This window comes from Anopheles moucheti (assembly GCF_943734755.1).
Source record: "Anopheles moucheti chromosome X unlocalized genomic scaffold, idAnoMoucSN_F20_07 X_unloc_7, whole genome shotgun sequence".
NCBI classification, from domain to species: Eukaryota; Metazoa; Arthropoda; class Insecta; order Diptera; family Culicidae; genus Anopheles; species Anopheles moucheti.
In genome coordinates this window covers 165,001-170,000 of record NW_026453581.1, presented here as the reverse complement: position 1 = coordinate 170,000, position 5,000 = coordinate 165,001, and positions in this window count along the sequence as shown.

Here is a 5,000-nt window from a genome sequence, read left to right as displayed (position 1 = left end):
CATAAACCCACGCTCTTGACGCACGACGTCGCCCGCCAGGGATTTGTCATGCGTCATTACGAACCCTTTCGGATGTCTCTTCCCTATTTCTTTATTAAATTGAATCGTATCTTAACCGCATATTAAAGGCGTACGCTTGCTTAGTCCGCGTGACTCACTCATTCTTTCCCCTCTCGGAGATCTCAAGAAGTCAACCCGACATCTATCGATCTGACCATTCCGCCTCGCTGGCGGCAGCCTCCTCCGCGGGTGTCCATCGTCGGCCTGCAGCCAAAGCACGACGGCGCCTTTCGTTTTCGCGTCTGTTCCGCCGAGACCTTATCAGGTCCGCCTCCGTAGGCGCGGTCCGACGGCGGCGCGTCGTCGAGGGTCCCTCAGCCTGGACCCGAGCTCGCCATGCGCGCTGCATGAATAGACGCCGCTCATGGCGAATTCTAACCGTTTCAGGGGAAGGTGGTCCCCCTCTGCTGCGCCTAGGTATGGGAGGAGGAGCTAGGCCCGCTCGCTCCGCCTCTACTGCCGTCCGCAGTATCTCGTCATCTCGGGCGGCCAGTGCTGCTGCGACGTCCGCAGCCAGTCGCACTCGCGCCCGATCCTCCGCTCTGCCGCGAAGCCGTCGGTTGCGGGCAGATCGCTGACGCGCTGCTCGCGACTCGTTCACGCGCCGCGTGATGTCTTCGATGATGACGTCGTCCATCTCCTCACCGAAGAGTGCGGCCACACTTTCGAGGACCACTTCCTCGTCCTCGGCGAAAGCCGCTTCCGTTCGACCATTGGTGAGCGCTTCCTCATCGCGCCACAGCTGTTGAAGCACTGTGGTGATGGTCTTTGCTGCTTTCTGAATGCGGTCCCACCACTCCGCACTCTCCAGCAGCTTCTCTGCGATGTTGTTAAGCTGGACCGACTCGGGTGTCCCCCAGCCCAGCAGCTCACGTCGGATCTCCTCAAACACGGGGCACTCGAACAAGACGTGGGCCACCGACTCGACCGACCCCACGCACCGTGGACACTCCGGAGACGAAGCGAAGCCGCAGACGTGCAGGTACTCCCGGAAGAATCCGTGTCCGGAGAGCACCTGCGAAAGGTGGAAGTCCACCTTCCCGTGCTTTCGTCCCGTCCACCGGTGCAGGTCGGGAATCATCCCGTGCGCCCACGTCAAGTAGCGGCTGGCCGATGGTGTTGCCGCCGCACGGTCCCAGGCGTCCTGCCATTGCAGCATCGTGGCTGCTCGCTCCGCCGCTCGTACCTCCTTCCTGCTGGCGCCAGGCTCGACCAGCAGCCTGCTATGGCACCTTGCGTCCTCGTTGACGACCAGCCAGTACGGCACCAAACCAGCCATCACCACTGACACCTCGTAGGATACCGAGCGGAACGAACTCGATACCCCACGTGCCAGTGGCTTCTGGACCTGGGCCAGTCGTCTTCGGCACCACTGCATGTCTGTCGCCTTAGCCCAGATGGGCGAGGCGTACCGGATCACCGACTCAGCGACTCCTGCCAGCAACCGCCGCTTGGCCACCTGGGGGCCGCTGTGGTTCCTCATCACCGAGGTAACCACCGCCACCGCACGGAGGGCCTTGTCCGCGGCCGCTTCCACGTGCGGTTTCCACGAGAGTTTCTCGTGGAGTTGTACCCCCAGGTAGCGTATCGATCGCTTTGACGTGCAGACCACTTCGCCGACGCGCACAGGAATTTCCAAACGTCCTCGACGCAGACTCGATATCAGAACCACCTCGGTTTTGTGGGGGGCGAGACTAAGGTGACGTGCCTCGAGCCACCCCATCACCGCGTCGATCGCAGCCTCCGCGACCGTCGCCGACTCCTCGGGTGTGCAGCCCTCGGCCAGGATGGCGATGTCATCGGCAAAGCCGACGATGGTGGCCCCTTCAGGGAGCTGGATCCGCAGAACGCCGTCGTACATAACGTTCCACAGAGTCGGGCCAAGGATTGACCCCTGTGGAACGCCTGCCGTCACCCGACGTGACACCGGGCCGTCGTGGGTGTCGTACACCAGCTCCCTGTCGGTGAAATAGTCGCGGAGCAGGAGTTGCAGCTGCGCTGGAACCTCCTTCTCACGCAGGGCCATCGCTATCGCCTGCCAGCTGGCGGTGTTAAAGGCGTTTCTGACGTCCAACGCCACAACCAGCAGACAGCGCTTATCCCGGTTGTTAGTCCGTCCGTAGGACATCGCGCGCTCGCCTGCTTCCACCACCAGCTGGATCGCCTGCAGGGTGCTCCGCTGCTTCCGGAATCCGAACTGGTTCTCGGCCAGCCGAGGTGCCTCCGGATCCTCCAGGTGCTCGTTGAGTCTGTCCAGCGTAGTCCTCTCGAAGACCTTCGCCGGATTGTCGATCAAGCAGATCGGGCGGCAGGACGAGGCTTCGCCCGGCGGCTTACCCGGCTTAGGCAACAGCACCAGCTTCTGCCTTTTCCATTCGCGTGGTATTTCGCCGGTGTCCAAGCAGCGCTGGTAGACACCAGCGAATGGCTCCGGATACTTCCGGATGGCAGCCGTTACCGCAGCGTTCGGTACTCCATCGAGGCCAGGCGCCTTCCGCGGATGCAGCTCGCTCGCTATCGCCTGGAGCTCCGCGCAGCTGATCGGACGGACCGGAGTGTCCCCTTCCGAAGGCCTGACGTCCGGCCACTCGACCGGGGGATGCTCCGGAAACAGCTCCTCGACGATCCGCTGCAACACCGCTGGATCGCGTTCACGCGCCGTCCAGCTGCCCCGAAACCGAAGAAGCACTTGCCGGAACCACTGTCCCGTCTCATCTGCAGCCAGGGCCTGCAGCCACTCATCGAACTGGCGCTGCTTGCTGGCCTTAATTGCCACCCTTAAGGCAGCACGCGCCTCCTGATGTTCCTCTGAAGCCAGTTCGGCGGACGTCTCGTCGAGGGCCAATAACTGTCGCTCCCGAGCCAACCGGCAGCGCTCGGTCAGCTCCTCGATATCCGGAGTCCACCAATATGTGTTGCAGTTCCTCCTCTGCTGCTGCGACTGCCCAATCCTCGCCATGGTAGCGTCGCAGGCCTCCGTAAGCACCATCCCCAGGCTTGCCGCATCGGTCACCCGATCGGCAAAACAGGTCGCCTCAAGTGCCAGCTCGAAAGTACGGGGGCAAAACTGGCGAGTTCGCCAGCGAGTACCCGCCTCCCGTACTTCGACACCTTCCTGCTGATGAATGCCCCGTCCGGGCCGCTGACCTGTACGATGCTGTTGCCCGACCGCAAACCGAATATAGCGGTGGTCGCTATAGGAGTAGCGGTCTAGCGTCCGCCAGGAGCTGATGTCCTCCGCTGCTCCATCCGATCGGCAGAGCGTTGGACTCGCGAAGGCGACGTCCACTCTGCTGGGCCGAGCCACACCGTTCCCCAGGAATGTCGGCTCCGTGCCGCGGTTGAGGACCTCCAATCCTAGGCTGGTAACCGTCTGAAGGAGCGCCTCACCCTTAAGGTTGGCCCGCTCGCTCCCCCAGGCCCCATGCCACGCGTTGAAGTCACCAGCTATCAGCACGCAAGGGTGGCCTCGCGCAAGTACCTCCAGCCGGTCCATCTGCTGCTCGAACTCCGGGAGGCCGATCGATGGCGGAATATAGCAGCAGATGACAACGATGCCCGCCACCTCGGCAGCTACGATGCCCGGATGCTGCACGCTCCTCACCCGCTGTATGGGAAACCGTTGGCCACTGGTGACGATCGCGGCCTTCAGTGCGTCGTCGGATGCCCAGTTCCCATTGTTGGCCGGCACAGCATAGAGCTCCGTGATGAGCATCACGTCTGCTCCCTCCTCCCTCATCCGCTGGAGCGCAAGATCCTGAGCGCTCCTGCTCTTACCGATATTTATCTGGAGCACTTCTATCATCATCGTGTGGCTGCAGCTTTGCACGAAGCTGCGGCAATCGAGTGCGGGCCGCCACACTTCAAACAGCGAGCCTCGCCAGTGCAGCTCGCTGCCTTGTGGCCTTCCGCGCCACACCGGATACACGCTTTGCTGCGGTCCTCTCCCGAGCACTGCCCGGCGAAGTGGCCGCGCTCCAAACATCGGAAGCACCGCTTCTCCTCCAGCGACGCTTTCGGGACCTCCCACACCCAACAGGAGGTGTGTCCTAGGAGCAGGCGCTTCCCAGCCAGATGCTCCGCATCCGACCGGGGCAGACGAACGCGAGCACGCTTCGTGCCGTCTCGCCGCTCCCACATGTCGAAGGTGGCCTCGGAATGCTCCTTGCCGAGAGCCGTCAACACCGCCCGACGCAGCTGGTCCTCGCTCGCCAAGGAGTCGATGTTTGTTATGAGCACCATCGACATCTCCGTATGCACGGACGCCGCACCCTTGTCTCCGATGGCTTGCCGGATACGCTGGCACAGCTCGGCGCTGTCGGCATCACGGCTCAGCGGCAGCCGCAAGGTGTCTTTCGGCGTTCGCTTGCCGACGCCGATCTTCTCCTGCATGCCGTCGAGATGCGAGCTCGTACGAATCGCCCTATACATGTCGAGGTAGCTGACGCCCTCCGCTGGCATCACCTCGATGGTGTCGGGCCGCTTCCGCGACTTCTTCACTGCAGCTGGCATCGTGCGTGGCTGCTGCTTACTCTGCTTTCGCAGCAACTGGCCCTGCAAATGCCACTGTTGTTGTTGTTGCTGGGGCTGCCCAGCCGAACGCTGTCCGCTCTGATGTTGCTGCAGACGTTGCTGCTGTTGCCGCTGCGGCTGCTGCCGTTGCGGGAGCTGCGGCCACTGCTGCTGATGCTGCTGAGCCGGCTGCTGGCGTGCCGACTTACGGCGCACCACTTCGGCCCAGGAGCCGCCTTCCTGGTCCGGAGACGGCACCACCGTAGCCGTCACCGCACCCTCTCGCTGTTGTGCCAGCTGCTGCTGCTGCTGCTGTTGCTGCTGCGACTGCGCAACAACCAGTTGCGTAAGGAGCCCAGAGACCATCTCCCGCTCCTTACGGTTCTCCTCTCGCAGATGGAGCACCTCCTGGCGATGGCACTCCTGCA